Below are 22064 nucleotides of genomic sequence, written 5' to 3'. Positions count from 1 at the left end.
GTAGGCTGGGGGAAGGAGACAAATCAGAACTCTTTAGTTATTAGGAAATGAGCCCTGAATGCCTAAACTATCAGGGAATTGAGTTTATACTTAATGATAGTCTGAAAGTCACTTACACTGAAACCTAACTACTCTCTTCTCCAAAGTTTGTGGGTTTGGCAGCACTTCATGGACAGAATAGCTTTCTTTTATTACAGTATCTACACTTGGGCATATTCTGATCAAAGAAAATAGTTTGAAAAAGCAGGAGAAAACTGAGAACTATAGGTAGAAAGCTATAGAGTATAGTGATATTGGTGCTGAGTAGGGTGGCAAGAATAGCTGACCTTTTTTTGAACACTATTTAATCACTTCAACTGATCACATATCCTGAAAGAAGAAACTGGGAGATCGGCAACAGTCTTAATAAGGCTTCTCACTCTCACTGCAGAGCTTCTATTCCCAATGCATCATTTATATTTGGGAAAGTGGGGAAAGGGAGAAGGGAAGGGACTAAATACACACACCTCAATCCAACATAACTTTCGTTTGTACCTTAGTCAATCTTAGGCTCCTGCTTTCTACTTCAAGATGCTGCTGTTTACGAAATGAGTCACACATCCTGCTTTGAATGCTTCATGGCTCTTGAATGAATCATTTCAAAGTACAGGATTGTTCAACAAATAAATACAACCACAGCAGCAGCAGCTCATAGGCTGCATGTGTGAGCAAGGTAATTTATAGAGGGAAAATAAGAACAGGAAACTTCTTCTCAAAATATTCTAAGAGAAAATGTTGTCAGGGGAATGAAGGAGTATAAACTAAAGGGAGAGGGAAAAACCCACCAAATTGTACCTAAGGTAAATTTCTTTGTCTGTGGATTGAGGAATTTTCTGCTTGGGGAAGGCTGTTTGAGTGTCTTAAAGAGAAGATTCTGGCAGCTGACTAAATTAGTCCATTGTAAAAAAAGGAATTTTGAGAGGAGAGACATTATTTGATAGTTGGTCTAGCAGAGAAGCCATCTGATAGAATATATGCCCCTCAAGGGCAAGAATCCTCGTTTGTTTGCTCGTGGAAGTATTCCAAGCACTTAGAACAGTACCTGCACATAGTGGATGCTTAATAAATATTTGTTGAATAAATGCCAACTAGCATATCTTATTAAAGGGCTACAAAGCATCCCCAACTTATAAAACTCTTATCCATGTGTACAATGGTAGGAGTATTTTCATCATCAACATTCAAAAGGAGAGTTGATATTGTAAACACCAGCTCTTTCCTATGGAACTAAAGGCTGGGCCCACTGAGGACCAAGAATACCCTAATGGGAGGAGCTTAGAATAAGAAACAAATAGAATTTCAAAAATTAAGACAACAGGAAAAGGTCAAAATGGCAGCAAAGGGGATTTAAATCATCGGGAAGAATTTCTTGACTTGGAGGGTGAGGGGGCTTAAATCATTTTGAAAGGAGATTTTAAAGGAATGTAAAATCTATTAGTTTTCTGGTCCTCTTGTATTTTTTGTAAATGATTTTTTTTTAAGTAATTTAATATTTTATTTATTTATTTTTGCCTGCGTTGGGTCTTTGTTGCTGCGTGCGGGCTTCCTCTAGTTGTGGCGAGCGGGGGCTACTCTTCATGAGGTGCGCGGGCTTCTCATTGCAGTGGCTTCTCCTGTTACAGAGCACAGGCTCCAGGCATGTGGGCTTCAGTAGTTGCAGCACACAGGCTCAGTAGTTGTGGCTCGCGGGCTCTAGAGCACAGGCTCAGTAGTTGTGGTGCACAGGCTTAGTTGCTCCACGGCATGTGGGATCTTCCCAGGCCAGGGCTTGAACCCGTGTCCCCTGCACTGGCAGGCGGATTCTTAGCCACTGCGCCACCAGGGAAGTCCCTGGTCCTCTTGTATTTTTATAACTTTATTTTCTCCTATTCTTCCACTAACACTTTCTATCCAGGTCAGTCTCTACTGATCTGCAAAATCCACCTATTTTCAATTTTGTGCCTCCACACAATCGCCCTATTCTCAGACATGCCTTCCTCTCTCCCCTCAGTTTGTCCAAATACTACAACTTTCCAAGGCCCAGCTGAAATCCAATTGCTTTTTGAAAGCTTCTCTAATCTTCAGTAGTCTATCTTTCCTGAACTTGTATGGTACTCTGAACAAACTGCACCATATAATTTAGAATTCTGGTCTACATGGTCTCACAGTTTTATCCTTTAAAGTAGACTATAAACTACCAGAGGGTTAAAAATGTATCCTACACTTACTCCTTTTTTTTTTTTTTTTTGGCCATGACACGTGGCTTTTGGAATCTTAGTTCCCCAACCAGGGATTGACTCTGGCCCCAGCAGTAATATCGCCACGTCCTAACCACTGGACCGCCAAGGAGTTCCCCTACACTTATTCCTTACCTTCCCCACCAACCCCATGTTGGGGCTTAACCCCGTGGGGAGCACACAATAGGCACTCAATAAATTCCTTTTTCAGTGATTAGGTCAAGTTTTATATAGTGGTATGAGAAAAACTGTTGAAAAGCTTTATCACCTTTAGATTCTAAGACCTTTAACAGGGCACACTTTCAGAATGATCTGATCCCTTTCCATCTCCATTTCCAAAGTATATTTCATCGTGCAAATAAGTGAGAATCAGTGTATCCTTCCCACTGTGTTGTTAGACACCAGATTCCCTTTATTACAGAAAGGCACTTAGGACACTTTCAGTACACTGGAGTTATATTGCTGTTGTATGAAAGGACACTGTGCCATGTCTTGTGGGTCAATTTACTTTCTTTGGGTATCTGAGTCCATTGCTGAACTTTATTACCAACTAAAATGCTCTGTGCAAAAAATGTCAATTCATCAACAGCAACCTTTTCCTTCTTCACTCCCCAAACCACTAGTGGTAATTTTAACCACATCCTTTTAAGCATTTTCTTTTAGGATCTCAATTACTTGAATTTTATTGGGCAGAATATCAGCATCCCACAGGAGTCAAGCCATGTCAAGAACTGGATTCCTCTTTTTACAAAGTTTACCCTGGAGTATCTGACAAGAGGAAAAGGTATATTACAATCAAATCAACAAACCAGTTGGGGGTTGGGGAGTGGAAAAATGATATTCAAACCCACAGTCAACACTGAATTGCTGGATCTTCACTGTTAGGATCTGGGATTAACATTAATGCATTATTCCATAACAGACAGACCAATGATGCAACTATTCCTCTAAGTAGCAGAAGTTTTAAACACTCAGCCACACCCGATCACTCATTTTATTTTCGTTCCTGTTCCCTCCTCCTGTTTATGACAAATGTGAAAAATCATGAGCCCCATGGGTGGTATCTTTTGCCTAATAAATCACAGCAGAAAGGAAACAAGCTCCAAAGGTCATACAGGCCAACTCCAACCAGGGATTGGGCAGTGTAGAAAAGAGGGTGGCAAATATAATTTTTTGTCAGTTTAACTGAGGAAAATTAGGTATTTTAGTTTTATTTTATTTATGAAGCTTGTTTATTATGGGATTGAGAAATATAATTTTACTTCAGGTTTCAATGTACTTAGAAAGTCCTGGTCATCTCAACTTCCATGGGATTCCCTAGTATCATAGGAAAGCAGTTAGTGTAAATCTTTTCTCCTCCTCCTCTTGCTCTCTTTTATTTTTTTATTGTGGTAAAATACATATAACATAAAATTTACCATATAAACCATTTTAAGTGTACAGTTCAGTGGTATTAAATACATTCATATTGCTGGCAACCATCACCACCATCCATCCCCCATAACTCTTTTTCTTTTTTTAATTTATTTTTGGCTGTGTTGGGTCTTCATTGCTGCGTGCGGTCTTTCTCTAGTTGCGGCGAGCGGGGGCTACTCTTCATTGCGGTGTGTGGGCTTCTCACTGCGGTGGCTTCTCTTGTTGCGGAGCATGGGCTCTAGGTGCGTGGGCTTCAGTAGTTGTGGCACGTGGGCTCAGTAGTTGTGGCTTGCGGGCTCTAAAGCACAGGCTCAGTAGTTGTCGCGCATGGGCTTAGCTGCTCTGCGGCATATGGAATCTTGCCAGACCAGAGCTCGAACCCATGTCCCCTGCATTGGCAGGCAGATTCTCAACCACTGCACCACCAGGCAAGTCTCCAACACTATTTTGTAGAACTGAAACTCTATACTCATTAAACAATAACTCCCCATTCTCCCCTCCCCCTATTCCCTGGCAACCACCATTATACTTTCTGTCCTTATGATTCTGACTACTCTAAGCACCTCGTATGAGTGAAATCATACAGTATTTGTCTTTTTGTGACTTATTTCACTCAGCACATCTTCAAGGTTCCTCCATGTTGTAGCATATTGCAGAATTTCCTTCCTTTTTAAGGCTGCATGATAGCCCACTGTATGTATATTCCACATTTTGTTTGTCCATTTATCAGTAGATGGACACTTGGGTTGCTTTTGCATTTTAGATACTGTGAATAATGCTATGAATACAGTTGTACAAATATCTCTGCTTTCAGTTCTTTTGGGTATATACCCAAAAGTGGAATTGCTGGATCATATAGTAATCCTATTTTTAATTTTTTGAGGAACATCATACTGTTTTCCTCATTGGCTGTACCATCTTACATTCCCACCAACAGGGCAGAAGAGTTCCAATTTCTCCATATTCTTGCCAACACTAGTTATTACCTGTTTTTTTTTTTTAAGTAACCATTCTAATGGGTGTGAAGTAGTATATCATTGTAGTTTTGATTTGCATTTCCCTAATGATGAGTGATATTGAGCATTTTTTCATGTGCTGGTTGGCTACTTGTATATCTTCTTTGGAGAAACGTCTATTCAAATTTTTCGCCTATTTTTTTTTTAATTAATTAATTAATTAATTAATTATTTTTGGCTGTGTTGGGTCTTTGTTGCTGCGTATGAGCTTTCTCTAGTTGCGTTGAGCGGGGGCTACTCTTCATTGCGGTGTGCAGGCTTCTCATTGTAGTGGCTTCTCTTGTTGTAGAGCATGGGCTCTAGGTGCGTGGGCTTCAGTAGTTGTGGGATGCGAGCTCAGTAGTTGTGGCTCGTGGGCTCTAGAATGCAGGCTCAGTTATTGTGGCGCACGGACTTAGTTGCTCCGTGGCATGTGGGATCTTGCTGGACCAGGGCTCGAACCCATGTCCACTGCATTGGCAGGCGGATTCTTAACCACTGCACCACCAGGGAAGTCCCTCACCTATTTTTTTATCAGGTTGTTTTTTTGTTGTTGCTGAGTTTTAGAAATTCTCTATACATTCTGGGTATTAATCCCTTATCCAATATATGACTTGCAAACATTTTCTCCCATTCCGTAGGTTGCCTTTTTACTCTGTGGACATTGTCTTTAAATGTACAAAAATGTTTTAATTTTAATAAAATCCAACCTGTCTTTTTTTTTTCTCTTACTTGCTCCTCTGGTGTCATATCCAAGAAATCACTGTCAAATCCAGTATCATGAAGCTTTTGTCCTATTTTTCTTCTGAGTCTTATTTTTCTTCTAAGAGTCTTCTACGAGTCTTATACATAGTTGTTACATCTTCTTACTGCATTGAAACTTTTATTAATATATAATGTCCTTCTTTGTCTCTTGTAACCCATTTTGATCTAAAATCTATTTATTCTGATATTAGTAGAGCCACCACTGTGCTCTTTTGGATACTATTTGCATGGAGCATCTTTTTTTATCCATTCACTTTTTAAAAAAATACATTTATTTATTTATTTATTTATTTATTTATTTTGATTTTGGCTGCACTGGGTCTTAGTTGCAGCACGTGGGATCTTTGTCACGGCACGTCGACTTCTTAGCTGCGGCATGTGAACTCTTGGCTGTGGACTTCTTAGTTGTGAAATGAGAACTCAGTTGTGGCATGCATGCAGCATCTACTTCCCTGACCAGGGATTGAACCTGGGCCCCCTGCATTGGGAGCACAAAGTCTTACCCACTGGACCACCAGGGAAGTTCCCATCCATTCACTTTCAACCTGTTTGTGTCTTTGGGTCTCAAGTGAGTCTCTTGTAGACAACATACAGTTGGATCATATAAGGTTTTTTGTTTTGTTTTGTTTTTATTAAAGTATAGTTGATTTACAATATTGTATTAGTTTCTGGTGTACAGCAAAGTGATTCAGTTATACATATATATTTTTTCACATTATTTTCAATGATAGGTTATTACAAGATACTGAATATTGTTTCCTGTGTTATACAGTAAATCCTTATTGCTTATCTACTTTATATATAGTAGTAGTGTGTATCTGTTAATCCCATACTCCTAATTTATCCCCCCATTTCCTTTGGTAACCATAAGTTTTCTAGGTCTGTGAGTCTGTTTCTGTTTTATAAAGATTAATTTGCATTATTTTTTAGATTCCACATATAAGTGATATCATGTAATATTTGTCTTTCTCTGTCTGGCTTATTTCACTTGGCATGATGTTCTCTAGGTCCATCCATGTTGCTGCAAATGGCAATACTGCATTCTTTTTTGGATCATGTGTTTTTATCCATTCTGTCAATCTCTGTCTTTTGAGTGGAGAGTTTAATCCATTTACATTTGAAGTAATTACTGATAAGGAGGAACTTACTTCTGTCATTGTGCTATTTGTCTTCCATATGTCTTATAGCTTTGTTGCCCCTCATTTCTTGCATTACTGTCTTCTTTTGTGTTGATTTTTTGTAGTGAAAAGTCTAAATTTCTTTCTCATTTCCTTTTGTGTATATTCTACAACTATTTTCTTTGTGGTTACCGTGGGGATTACATTTAATATACTAAAGTTTTAATACTCTAATTTGAATTTATACCAGCTTAACTTCAGTAACATACAAAAACTCCACTCCTTTACAGTTCTCTGCCTACCCCTTTCAGTTGCTGATGTCACAGAATTACAACTTTATACATTGCGGACCCCAAAACATAAATAATTTTTTAAAATGCATTAATCTCTTAAATTACATGAAAAACAATACTTGAAGTGACAAACCAAAGTTACAGTAATACTAGCTTTTACAATAGAAATTTTTTTCCTTAAATGTATTACTGTCTTAAATCATGTAGGAAACAAAAAGTACAATTACAAGTCATTCATTCTTACAGTAATAATATTAGCTTTACAATTGCCCATGTATTTACCTTTTTGGAGATTCTTATTTTTCCCCACAGCTTTGAGTTACTGTCTAGTATACTTTCATTTCACTTTTCAAGACTCCCTTGAGCATTTCTTGCAGGGCAGGTCTAGCAGTCACGAACTCCCTCAGCTTTTACCTCTGTGGGAATGTCTTAATTTCTCTCTCACTTTTGAAGGGCAGTTTTGCTGGATATAGGATTCTTGGTTGACAGTTTTTTTCTTTTAGCACTTTGCATATGTTTGGTCAACTGTTTTCTGGCCTCCAAAGTTTCTGATCAGAAGTCTTATAATGTTATTGATGATTCCTTGTATGTGATGATTCACTTCTCTCTTGCTGCTCTCAAGATTCTTTCTTTGTTTTTGGCCTTTGAAAGTTTGTTATATTTGGTGTGGGTCTCTGAGTTCTTCTTCCTTGGAGTTTGAGTTTTGGTTTTTTTTTTAAATTTTTTTTTAAAGTCTTTATTGAATTTGTTACAATATTGCTTCTGTTTTATGTTTTGGTTTTTTGGCCCTGAGGCATGTGGGATCTTAGCTCCCCGACCAGGGATCGAACCCACACCCTCTGCATTGGAAGGCAAAGTCTTAACCACTGGTCCGCCAGGGAAGGCCCCAAGAGTATGGGCCTTTTGGATGTTTACAGTTATGTCTTTCACCAAATTTCGGAATTGTTCAGACATTATTTCCTCAATTTTTCTCTCTGCCCCTTCTTCTCTCTTTCTCTATTCCCTCCCTCCCTCCTTCCCTCTACTTCTGGAACTCCCACAATGCATATATTTGTCTGCCTGATGGTATCCCACAGGTCCCTTAGGCTTTGCTTGCTTCTTGTCAGTATTCACTTTCTGTTCTTCACACTTCACAATTTCCAAATGCCTGTTTTCTTTTCTTTTCCTTTTGTTTTCTTTTTGGCCTCGCTGCACGGCTTGCAGGGTCTTACTTCCCCAACCAGGGATCAAACCCGAGCCCTGGCAGTGAAAAGGACTGAGTCCTAACCACTGGACTGCCAGGGAATTCCCCAAACTCCTATTTTCAAGTTCACTGATTCTTTCTTCTGCCTGCTCAAATCTGCCTTTGAATCCCTCTAGTGAATTTTTCATTTCAGTAACTGAATTTTCAGCCCCAGAATTTCTTTTTAGGTTTTCTATCTCTTTATTGATACTTACGTTTTGTTCATACATTGTTTTCTTGACTTTCTCTACATCTTCCTTTAGTTCTTTGAGATTTAAGACAGGTGTTTTAAAGTCTTTGTCTAGCAGATCTGCCATGAGGTCTTTCTCAGGGACAGTTTATGTTGATTTTTTTTTTTTTCCTTTGAATGGGCCATACTTTGCTGCTTCTTTGTACACCTTGTGGTTTTTTGTTGAACACCAGTCATTTCAATCTAATAAAACAGTAACTCTGGAAATCAGATTCTTTTCCCCTTCTGCAGAATTTGCTAATTTTTGATATTGTTTTTGTTTTTATGATTGTTGTAGGGTGTCTCTGTGCCAAGGATCAGCATGAGGTGTAAATTTAATGTCTTCTCAGGTCTTTTCTGACACTTTCCCTAGGCATGCACAGTCACTTCCTAATTTTCCCCATATATGTGGCTGTTTTTGAATGTCCTAGACTTTAATGTCTGGCTTCCAAAAGGGAAAAAAAGTGAAAAATGAAGGGGAGAAAAAGGGCACAGGCCCTTTAAATCCCCTAGAAGTCATTTCAGCCAGAGAGGGAGGGGCTTGTAAACAATGTGAAGAGGTTCAACAAAATGGCTGCGTGTCTACACCTCTATGATCAGAAGCAACAATCAGCACCCAGAGCATAGATCTCTGCTACTTAGAGGAAAGGACCTTTTTGACCATCCTAGCTCCCGGATATGCTGTGTGCAAACTGCTCTAGGAACACATGCACAGATGCCTGGCACTGGCTGAGGGTGGGGGGATGGGTAGCTGCTACTGTGCTGAGCTGAAATTGACTGAAATGAACCACAATTTACCCTCCAATTCTTCCCCTAGAAGTTTCAAGCCTTCAACAGACTCCAAATTTCCAAAATAGTTACATCAGACAGATTCTGCCAGTGCAATTGTTGTCTATGTGGGGAAACAGATTCTTGATCCTTTCTACTCTGCCACCTTCCCAGAATCCCTCTTTCTCTCTTTTTTTTTAATTATTAAATTTATTTATTTATTTATTTATTTATGGCTGCGTTGGGTCTTCATTGCTGCACACAGGCTTTCTCTAGTTGCGGCGAGCAGGGGCTACTCTTCGTTGTGGTGCACGGGCTTCTCGTTGCATTGGCTTCTCTTGTTGCGGGCATGGGCTCTAGGCCTGCGGGCTTCAGTAGTTGTGGCACGCGGGCTCAGAAGTGTGGCTCACGGGCTCTAGAGCGCAGGCTCAGTAGCTGTGGCACATGGGCTTAGCTGCTCTGCAGCATGTGGGATCTTCCTGGACCAGGGCTGGAAGCCGTGTCCCCTGCATTGGTAGGCAGACTCTCAACCACTGAGCCACCAGGGAAGTCCTCCCTCTCTCTTTTTAATACTATTTTTGTGTGACTTTTTTCAGTAAGGCCATAAACTAAATTCTGTGTCCAGTGGCTTTAAAACTGGAAATCTGTATGGCTTATCAGGCCTCTCTGGCCCTGAAATGACTGTTGTCAATTAATGCCTTGCATACTAGATTGTTTGGGGGAAGGTGGGGGGAGGTTGGGGAACAGAAATGGAAGAGGTTTGGGAAAGACACTATTAGTTTCTAAACCCAACCCTCATTCCCAACCCTTCTCCCTTGCTTGCCTCCCATTATAAAGGCTGAAAAGCCAGACACTCATTTTTCCAGTTTTCCATGGAGCTAAGATTAAACCCATCATACAGTTCAGGCCAATGAGACACAGAAATCCACTGGGGGTTGGGGCAGAAGACTGCATTTCTGGGATAGCATTTGCTTCCTTACAAAAGGGAAAGCTAGAAGAAGAAAATTCCTGGTGCTACTCCTTTTTTCTTCCTCATCCTCTGACAGTGAGGCAACACACTTGAGACTAAAAGGTGAAACAGCTAAAAATGGCAGAACAGAGAGGTAGAAAGTCCTCAATAACCTTGCTTAATTGCTCAGTCTTAATTCTTAGACTTCTTGTGTTACAGGTGTTCATGAAGTTTTAAGCTACCGTTAGGTACTTGTAGCTGAAACCATTCCTAACCAATACATGATGGTTTTCAGGATATAGATTTTTTCCTCATTTTCTATGTAAGGAACGTGGACATGGAATACGCAATAAAATATCTCGTTCTATACCTTTAAGAATACTTATCAATTGGACCCTAATGTGGAATTCCATTTTCATTTTCACATAGTATACCAAATACATTATTCTATCTCATCATCAATTTTTGCCTTAGGGTGCCTTAAAAACAATAGCTATATAGTGTCTGAGTTGGGAAAGACAAAACAGTAAGAGAGAGGCACCCTATCATGCTGCTCTTGAAACTGAAGGAGTTAAAGATCACTCTTCACTAAGGTATGGAGTTTCAGGCAGAAGGACATCTTTTCTCATTCCTGGCTGCCCCTCTCCCTCAGTACCTAAATGGCTGGCTCTTTACTAAATGCAGGGCACTCTTGGGAACTATGCTAAAGAATTTACCACAACAGATCCATTATCCTTCTTTAGATGGTAGCTACTTACTTGGATGGATTAAATGCTCAACAAACTTTAAAGGACCAGTGCCTAGGAGCAGAGAAATCCCAGGGACAATTCAGCAGGGCTTGGTCCCCTGTCAGTTACATGGTTAATTGCTTTCTCCATAGCTCTTGCCTAATGGTAGACCTTTTAGTATTCTACTTTCCAGATGTAGCCACTTAGTTGGGGTACCATTAAAGTTCCCAAAGGGACAACTTTAGTTCTTAACAAAGCAAGGAAACTTCTTTTTGGGTCAAAATGATTATCACACAGTCCTATTAAGTTCTTATTGAAATTACAAACTTATATTTTTCAATCTCATCTCTCTTCCCAAGTTCTTATTAGGATATTATGAGCCCTTGAAAACCATCAAGTACTTTTTTTGTTGTTGTTTGTTTGTTTTTTAAATTAATCAATTTATTTTTTGGCTGTGTTGGGTGTTTGTTGCTGCACATGGGCTTTCTCTAGTTGTGGCAAGTGGGGGCTACTCTTCGTTGTGGTGTGCGGGCTTCTAATTGAGGTGGCTTCTCTTTTTGCAGAACACGGGCTCTAGGCGCGTGGGTTTCAGGAGTTGCAGCATGCGGGTCCTACAGCACAGGCTCAGTAGTTGTGGCTCACGGGTTCTAGAGCTCAGGCTCAGCAGTTGTGGCACATGGGCTTAGTTGCTCCGTGGCATGTGGGATCTTCCCGTACTGGGGATTGAACCCATGTCCCCTGCATTGGCAGGCAGATTCTTAACCACTGCTCCACCAGGGAAGTCCCAAAGAACATCAAATACTTTTATCATCTAATTTCCTACACAGTAAGTGATGTCATCCCTGGATCTCACATATGGGTGGGAAGGACAAACATGCAGTGTGAACAGTGTGGACCATAACCATTAAAGTTAGGAAAATCTACTACACTGTGTTTTTCTCTTGGGCTGCTGAAAATTTCATTATGGAAAAAGAATATTCTAAACACTTCTTGATAATACAGGAGATTCTGAATGCTTACAACAAACTGAGCAGAGCATATATGAGTCACAGTACAGAGCATACAATAACTAAAACCCTGCCTTGTAAGGGCATATACAATTTACTACTGTAACAGTTAAGCCAAAAGAAAAATTAAAGCTGGGGAAGAGAGAGAGCGACGGAGAGAGAAAGACAGAGGGAAGAGGAGAAGGAGAGAGAGATCTCGGTCTCCAAAACTGAGTGCTTAGATTGTTGGGGCAAGCTTACAAGATTACACTCACTCACTCTAAAATAATTTCAAAATGCAGCAATACACTTTTGTTTTAAACAAGCTATCAAATCTTAAGTGCCCAGAGCCTTAGCAACCATAGAAGAGGTTACAGGCTGATAAAGAAATGGGCAAAGACAAGACTCAAATGGTTTGGCAGTCTCTAGAATAAACCAGAAGCTTATACAGGGTATACTGATTCTGCCTTGTCACCTTAATTTAATGCAGAAAAAACTTCTTACCCTGATTTGTTGACATATTCGGCTGATTTATCTTTGTGTCTAACTTGGAAAGTTTTGAAATAAAACCAGGCAAATGGCAAACTCATTAAATTTGGATGAGTTTAATGTTTAAAAGCAAACATGCTTTTTAGCCATTAGAGATATATTTTAGAATGCTGGCCACTGAATAGAAGTCTATAATAAAAGAACACAGGCAGGCAGGGGAAAAGAATGGAATCTATGCTGCCTAACAGTAACACTTATCCACATGCTCCTTGACTTTCATAGTGATCCAATATAGCAACAACATCAAATACTGGGGAAACTGCCCCTGCTAACCTCTCCAGCCTCACCTCTTGCTGCTCTCCACCAAAATTTATGCTCCAGCAACATAAAACTATCTGCAGTTTCTCTGAACATGCTATGCTGTTTCATTCTTTTGTATCTGCTGTTCTCTTATGTGTGGAATGTTCTTCTCCACCTTCTCTGTCTGGCAAAATTTTATTTACCTTTCAAAACCAGTTAGAGCATCATTTCCTCCATGAAACCTTCCCTGATGTCTAACAGACCTCTCAATACTTGCAAATACTTATATTATTACATTTATCATATTACGAGTAATTACATTTTTATGTGTCTGCTTCCCCTATGAGACAATGAATCTGTTGATGTCTTATCCATCTTTCTGTCACAGTATCTAGCATGGTGTCTAGCACATTGCAGATATTCAAATATTTTTTTATTAAATTGAACCCACAAAAGCTAAAGAAGCTCTGAATGAATTGAGAAAATTATTCATGGACTAGTTTTTGGAAACCTGTCCCCAGGCTTACTCAAGTTTGGAGGTACCTGGAAAAATACACAACAGCAAATGCCTTGATTTTTAACAATGGATCCTTTGTGTACACTAAGTCTCTCACTAGAGACATTTGTGAAAACCAATAGTCAATTTTTGATTGTGGTCTAAAATGATAACAAATTGCTCCAGTTACATAGAACCCCCACCCCCCCACCTTCCCCCCCATTATATCAGAATGGAGACAAACCAGCAGGTGGTAATGGGATCCTATTAACCTTCATATCACATTACAACAGGCCCATCTGTTAGGAGAAGAGAGAAGAGAAAGGATAAATATAAAAACCATCAAGCACACCGATGGGTGTCAGGGAGGATCTAAGTAGACTCTGGTACTCCTAGTCCCCACTTCTTGGTAACAACTCACTATAGCAAACTGCTAATTTCAACCATAGTGTGGTAGGCCAATAATAGCTCCTATACTAGTTTGCTAGAGCTGACAAAGTACCACAAACTTGGGGTCTTAAACAACAGAAATTTATTGTCTCATAATTCTGGAGGCCAGAGTTTGAAATCAAGGTGTCAGCAGGGCTGGTTCCCTCTGAAGGATGAGAAGGAGAATCTGTCCCATGTTTCTCTCCTAGCTTCTGGTGGTTTACCAGCAATCTTTGGTCTTCCTTGGCTTGTGGCAGCATAACTCCAATCTTTATTCCCTGGGTGTACGTCTGTGTCCTGTTTCCTCTTTTTATAAGGACACCAGTTATACTGGATTAGGGGCCTACCCTACTCCAGTATGACCTCATATCAACTAATTACGTCTATGATCCTATTTCCAAATAACGTCACATTCTAAGGTACTTGGGACTAAGATTTCAACATGTAAATATAGGTGCACAATTCAACCCATAACAGTTCTCAAAGATATGCCCATGTTCTAATTCCTAGAACCTGTGAATGTTACCTTATATGATGACTAAATTAAGGGTTTTGAGATGAAGAGGTTATCCTAGACTATACAGTTGGGCCCTCAATGCCATCACAAGTATCCTTATAAGAGAGAGGCAAAGAAGAAGGTGATGTGAAGGCAGAATCAGAGATTGGAGTGATGTGGCCACAAGCCAAAAAATGTTGGAAGCCACCAGAAGTTGGAAGAGGTAAGGAAAGGATTCTCCTGAGAGCCTCCAGAGGGAGCATGGCTCTGCCTGCACCTTGATTTCGGACTTCTGGCCTCCTGAACTGTGAGCATAACGAACATGGTAGATATTAAACCAACTATCAATAATCACTTTAAATGTCAATGGTCTAAATACACCAATTAAAAGAGATGATCAGAGTGGATCAAAAAACAAGACCCAACTATATATTGTTTATAGGAAACACACTTTAAATATAAAGACATGTATAGATTAAAAGTAAGAGGATGCAGAAAGATAAACCATGGTAACACTAATCAAAAGAAAGGGGAGTAGCTATATTAATTTCAGACACAGCAATCTTCAGAGCAAGGAAAGTCATCAGGGATAAAGAGGTATTACATAATGATAAAGGGATAAATACTTCAAAAAGACAAAAAAAATCCTTAATATACACGTGCCTAATATCAGAGTGTCAAAATAAATGAGACCAAAACTGATAGAACTGCTAGGAGAAATAGATGAATCTACTATTATAGTCAGAGACTTTGACACTCCTCTATCAGAAATGGACAGATCCAGCAGGCAGAAAATCAGTAAGGACAGAGTTGAACTCAACAGCACCATCAATCAACTGAATATAATTGACATCTACAGAATACTTCATCCAAGAATAGCAGATTACACATTCTTCTCAAGTTCACATGGAAGGAACATTCACTAAGACAGACCTCACTTGAGGCCATATAACACACCTTAACAAATTTAAGAGAATGGAAATCATACAATGTCTGCTCTCAGATGACAATGGAAAAGAAAAGCAAATTAAAGCCAAAGTAAGCAGAAGAAAATTAATAATAAAAATTAGAACAGAAATCAATGAAATTAAAAACAGGAAATCAATAAAACCAAAACCTGATTCTTTGAAAAGATCAATAAAGTTGATAAACCTTTAGATAAGCTAACTAAGAAAAGAAAGAAAGGGACTTCTCTGGTGGTCCAGTGGTAAAGAATCCACCTTACAGTGCAGGGGACGTGGGTTCGATCCCTGGTCAGAGAACTAAGATCCCACATGCCATGGGGCAACTAAGCCTGTGCACCACAACTACTGAGCTCAGCACCTCAACTAAAGAGCCTGCATGACACAAACTACAGAGCCTGCGTGACGCAAACTACAGAGCCCATGTGCTCTGGAACCCGCACGCCACAACAGAGCCCACACGCTCTGGAGCCTGTGCACCACAACAAGAGAAGAGGAAAACCCGCACGCCACAACTAGAGAGAAGCCCGCGTGCTGCAATGAATGAAAGATCCCGCATGCCTCAACAAAGATCCTGCATGCCGCAACTAAGACCCAACGCAGCCAAAAGAAAAAAAAATTAAGTACAACCTAATGAAATCTGAACATGTTATGAGACTACAGGGTAGGGAGAAACCAGTTTTATAAGAATTGGGGACGTCATCATAAAGGAAAATAAAGATAATATTAAAAAAAAAGAAAAGAGAGAAGACACAAATTACTAGTATCAGATATGAAAGAGGGACACCACTCCAGATTACATGGATGTTAAAAGGATAATAAAGGACTATTATGAACAACTCTATGCCCACAAACTTGATAACCTAGACGAAATGGGCCAATTCCTTAAAAGACACAATCTGCTAAAACTCATACAAGAAGAAATGGACAATCTGAATAGGTCTATATCTATTAAATAAATTGACTCAATAATAACAACCTTCCAAAACAGAAAGCACCAGGCCCAGATGGGTCCACTGGTGAATTCTAGCAAACATTTAAGGAATAAATTATACCAATTCTCTACAATCTCCTCTAGAGGATAGAAGCAGTGAATACTTCCTAACTTATTCTGTGAGGCCAGCATTACTCTAATACCCAAACCAGAGAAAGACATTACAAGAAAAGATGACTACAGACCATTCTCTGTCATGAACATGGATGCAAAAATCCTCAACAAAATATTAGTAAATCAAATCCAACAATGTATAAAAAGAATTATAAACCACAACCAAGTGGGATTTATCTCAAGTATGCAAGGCTTGTTCAACATTCAAAAATTAATTAATGTAATCCATCACATCAGCAGGCTAAAGAAGAAAAATCACATGATCATATCAATAGATAAAGAAAAAGCATCTGACAAAATCCTACACCCATTCATGATAAAAACTCTCAGCAAACTAAGAATATATGGGAACTTCATTTACTTGATAAAGAACACCTACAGAATACCTACAGTAAACATTATACTTAATGGTGAAAAACTCAAAGCTAAGATCTAGAACAAGGCAATGGGGCTTCCCTGGTGGCGCAGTGGTTGAGAGTCTGCCTGTCGATGCAGGGGACACGGGTTCGTGCCCTGGTCTGGGAGGATCTCACATGCCGCGGAGCAAGTAGGCCTGTGAGCCACAACTACTGAGCCTGCGCATCTGGAGCCTGTGCTCCGCAACAAGAGAGGCCACGATAGTGAGAGGCCCGCGCACCACGATGAAGAGTGGCCCCCGCTTGCCGCAACTGGAGAAAGCCCTCGCACAGAAACGAAGACCCAACACAGCCAAAAATAAATAAATAAATAAATAAAAATTAAAAAAAAAAAAAGAACAAGGCAATGATGTCCCCCACTCTCACCACTCCTTTTCAGCACTGTACTGGATATCCTAGCTAATGAAATAAGATAAGAAAAGGAAATAAAAGTCACAGAGATTGGGAAGAAAGAAAGAAAACTGTTCGCAGATGACATGATCATCTATGTAGAAAATCCAAAAGAAAAAACTCCCAGAATAAACAATTATAGCAAAGTTGCAGGATACAAGGTTAATATACAAATGTCAACTGTTTTACTATATACCAGCAATAAGCAAGTGGAATTTGAAATTAAAAACACGATGCCATTTACATTAGTACCTCCGAAAATGAAATACTTAGGTGTAAATCTAACAAAATATGTAAAAGATCTATATGAGGAAAATTATAAAACTCTGATGAGAGAAATCAAAGAACTAAATAAATGGGTATTTATTGTCAAGATGTCATTTCTTCCCAACTTGATCTACAGATTTAATGCAATCCCAATCAAAATCCCAGCAAGTTATTGTGGATGTTAACAAACTGATTCTAAAGTTTATATGGAGAGGCAAAAGACCCAGAATAGCCAACACAATACTGAAGAAGAACAATGTTGATAGACTGACACTACCTAACTCCAAGATATACTATAAAGCTATAGGTAATCAAGACGATGTAGTATTGGTGAAAGAACAGATTAAAAGATCAATGGGACAGAACAGAGAGTCCAGAAATAGACCCATATAAATATAGTCAACTGATTTTTAACAAAGTAGCAAAGGCACACATTCTCAAGTGCACATGGACTATTCTCCAGGATAGACCACACGTTAGGCCACAAAACAAGTCTTAATAAAATTAAGAATACTGAAATCATATCAAGCATCTTTTCTGACCGCAGTGGTATGAAACTAGAAAACTGGAAAATTCACAAATATGTTGAAATGAGACATGCTACTGAACAACCAATGGGTCAAAACGAAGAACTTGAAAGAGAAATAAAAAAAATACCTTGAGACAAATGAAAATGGAAATATAAGATACCAAAACTTATGGGATGCAGCAAAATCAATTCTAACAGGGAAGCTAAGAAAACTAAATACCTACCTCAAGAAACAAGAAAAATCTCAAATAAACAACTTAACTTTACAGTTCAAGGAACTTAAAAAGAAGAACAAACGAGGCCCTAAGTTAGGAGAAGGAAAGAAATAACAAAGATCAGACTAGAAACAAATGAATTAGAGGGACGTCCTTGGTGGCGCAGTGGTTAAGAATCTGCCTGCCAATGCAGGGCACGCAGGTTCGAGCCCTGGTTCGGGAAGATCTCACATGCTGCGGAGCAACTAAGCCCATGTGCCACAACTACTGAGCCTGTGCTCTAGAGCCTGCGAGCCAAAACTACTGAGCCCGCGTGCCTAGAGCCCGTGCACCACAATGAAAAGTAGTCCCCACTCGCCGCAACCAGAGAAAGCCCGCGTGCAGCAATGAAGACCCAACACAGCCAAAAACAAATAAACAAACAAATAAATAAATTTATATATATATAAAAAAAAAGAATTAGAGACTACAAAGACAATAGAAAAGATCAATGAAACCAAGAGCTGGTTCTTTGAAAAGATAAACAAAATTGACAAACCACCAAGAAAAAGAGGACAAAAACAAAAAAACAAGAAAAGCAAAAAACCAAAACAAACAAAAAAACACCACAGAAATGAAAGAGACATTCCAACTGGTACCTCAGAAATACAAAGTATCATAAGAGACTACTACAAACAATTATAAGTCAACAAACTGGGCAACCTAAAAGAAATGGATAAATTCCTAAAAACATACAACCTTCCAAGACTGAGTCATGAAGAAACAGAAAATATGAACAGACTGTTTACCAATAAGGAGACTGAATCAGTAATCAAAAACCTCCCAACAAACAAAAGTCCAGCACCAGATGGCTTCATTGGTGAATTCTACCAAACATTCAAAGAAGTATTAATACCAATCCTCAAACTTCCAACAAATAAAAGAGGAGGGAATACTTCCAAACTCATTTTACAAGGCCAGCATTACCCTGATACCAAAACCAGTCAAGGACACCACAAGAAAAGAAAATTATGGGCCAATATCCCTGATAAACTTAGATGCAAAAATCCTCAACAAAATAGTAACAGAATTCAACAATACTTTAAAAACATCATATACCATGATCAAGTGGGATTTATTCCAGGGATGCAAGGATAGTTCAACACCCAAATCATTCAATGTGATACACCACATTTACCAAATGAAGGACTGCATTCAATCATCTCACTAGATGCAGAAAAAGCATTTGACAAAATTCAACAACTATTATGATAAAAATTCTCAACAAAGTGAGTATAGAGGGAACATACCTCAACATAATAAAGGCCATACATGGCAAGCCCCCAGTTAACACCATACTGAACAATGAAAAGCTAAAAGCTTTTCCTCTAAGAGGAACAAGACAAGGATGCCCACTCTTGCCACTTTTATTCAACATAGTACTGCAAGTCCTAGCCAGAACAATTAGGCAAGAAAAAGAAATAAAAGGCACCCAAATTGAAAAGGAAGAAGCAAACCTGTCATAATTTGCAGATGATACATAGAACACCCAAAGACCACCAAAAAATTCTTAGAACTAATAAGTGAATTCAGCAAAGTTTCAGGACACAAAATCTATACACAAAAAGTCTATTGCATTTCTAGACACTAATAATGAACTATCATAAAGAGAAATTAAGAAAACAATCTCATTTATAATCACATCAAAAATAATAAAATACCTAGGAATAAATTTCACCACAAAAGTGAAAGATCTGTACACTGAAAACTCTAAGACACTGACAAAAGAAACTGAAGAAGACACAAATAAATGGAAAGATATTCATGCTCATGGACTGGAAGAATTAATACTGTTAAAAAGCCCATACTACCCAAAGCAATATACAGGTTCAATGCAATCCCTATCAAAATTCCAATAGCATTTTTTCACAAAAAGAACAAACATTCCTAAAATTCACAAAAGACCCTGAATAGCCAATGCAATCTTGAGAAAGAACAAAGCTGGAGCATCATGCTCCCTGATTTCAAACTATAGTACAAAGCTACAGTAATCAAAACAGTATGGTATTGGCATAAAAACACACACATATATCAATGAAAGAGAGCCCAAAATAAACCCCTGCATATATGGTTAATTAATTTATGACAAGACTATACAATGGGGGAAAGGACAGTCTCCTCCATAAATGGTGTTGGGAAAAACTGGACAACCACATGCAAAAGAATAAAACTGGACCACTATCTTGTACCACATACAAATATTAACTCAAAATGAATTAAAAACTTGAATGTAAGACCTGAAACCATAAAATAGGCAGTAAGCTCCCTGACATCCATACTGGTGGCTTTTTTTGGATCTGACATCAAAAGCGAAAGCAGCAAAAGCAAAAATAAACAAGTGGGACTATATCAAACTAAAAAGCTTCTGCACAACAAAGAAAATCATCCACAGAATGAAAACACAACCTACTGAATAGGAGAAAATATTTACAAATCATATATCTGATAAGGGGTTAATATCCAAAATATATAAAGAACTCAAAAGCAAAAACCCACACAATTCAATTTAAAAATGTCACAAGATCTGAATAGATATTTTTCCAAAGAAGACATACAGATGGCCAACTGATACGTGAAAAGATGTGGAACAACACTGATCTGTAACCATGGATACAGAGGGCCAGTCATATGTGGAATCTTAAAACAAAACAAAAGCCCACCAAACTTACAGAGAACAAATTGGTGGTTACCAACGGTGGGGGCGGGTTAAGGGGGTCAAATGGGTGAAGGGGGTCAAAAGGTACAAACTTTCAGTTATAAAATAAATAAGTCATGGGGATGAAAGGTACAGCATGGTGACTACAGTTAATATATTACATATTTGAAAGTTGCTAAGAAAGTAAAAGTTCTCATCACAAGAAAAGAATTCTGGGACTTCCCTGGTGGTCCAGTGGCTAAGACTCCACGCTCCCAATGCAGGGGGCCCAGGTCTGATCCCTGGTCAGGGAACTGGATCCCACATGCCGCAACTAAAGATCCCACATGCCGCAACTAAAGATCCCACATGCGGCAACTAAAGATCCTGCATGTTGCAATGAAGATCCCACACATGGCAACGAAGATTCCACGTGCTGCAACTAAGACCTGGCACAGCCAAATAAATAAATAAATAAATAAATAAAAAAGAAAAAAATTCTGTAATTATATATGGTGATGGATGTTAACTAGATTTACTGTGGTGATCATTTTGCAGTATATATAAATATCAAATCATGTTGTACACCTGAAACTAATATGTTATATGTCAATTATACCTCATTTTTTTTTTAAGGAGCAAAAGCAATATAGTGGAGCAAAGATAATCTTTTCAACAAATAGTGCTGGGACAACTAGAAATCCATATGCAAAAAAGTGAATTTGGACACAGACTTTAAATCCTTTGCAAAAACTAACTCAAAATGGATCACAGACATAAATGTGAAACACAAAACTATAAAACTCCCAGAAGATAACACAGGAAAAGACCCAGGTAATCTTGGGTTTGGCAATGACTTTAGAGACATCAACAAAGGCATAATCAATAAAAGAAATAATTGATAAGCTGGACTTCATTAAATAAAAACTTGTGTTCTGTGAAAGACAATGTCAAGAGAATGAGAAGGTAAGCCATAGCCTGGGAAAAAGTATTTGCAAAAGACACATTTGATAAAGGACTGCTATCCAAAATACATAAAGAACTCTTAAAACTCAACAATAAGGAAACAACCCAATTAAAAAATAGGCCAAAGACCTTAACAGACATCTCGCCAAAGATATACAGATAGCACAAAAACATATAAAGAGATGCTGCACATCATATGTCATCCGGGAAATGCAAATTATAACGACATACCACTACACATCTATTGTACTGGCCAAACTCTGGATCACTGATAACACCAAATGCGGACAAGGGTGTGAAGCAACAGGAACTTAAATTCATTGCCAGTGGGAATGAAAAAAATGGTAGAGCCAATTTGGAAGACAATTTGGCAGTTTCTTACAAAAGTAAACATATTCTTACCATACAATCTAGCAATCATGCAGTTTGATATTTATCCAAAGGAGCTGAAAATTTACGTCCACACAAAAACCTGCACGTGGATTTTTCTAGCAGCTTTATTCATAACTGCCAAAACTTGGAAGCAACCAAGATATCCTTCAGTAGGTAAATGGATAAATAAACTGTGGTACGTTCAGACAATGGAATACTATTCAGTGCTAA

At 38.7% G+C, this 22064-nt stretch overlaps 1 protein-coding gene across 8 annotated transcripts in view; it reads right to left on the bottom strand.

The window, feature by feature from the left end:
- Positions 1 to 22064, bottom strand: part of LOC309641796 (cyclic AMP-dependent transcription factor ATF-7) — a 93204-nt gene that overhangs the window by 38250 nt on the left and 32890 nt on the right. Inside the window, exon 3 of one of the 8 annotated variants that reach the window (XM_082422315.1) lies at positions 13254 to 13308. The exons of the other annotated variants lie outside the window; for them this stretch is intronic. The gene's annotated coding sequence lies outside the window, so the exon portion shown is untranslated. The remainder of the gene's footprint in view (positions 1 to 13253; positions 13309 to 22064) is intronic. 8 annotated transcript variants of the gene reach the window in all.

This window comes from Balaenoptera physalus (genome assembly GCF_965194825.1).
Source record: "Balaenoptera physalus genome assembly, chromosome: 13".
NCBI lineage: Eukaryota > Metazoa > Chordata > Mammalia > Artiodactyla > Balaenopteridae > Balaenoptera > Balaenoptera physalus.
This window is presented reverse-complemented; position numbering and strand designations above follow the sequence as displayed.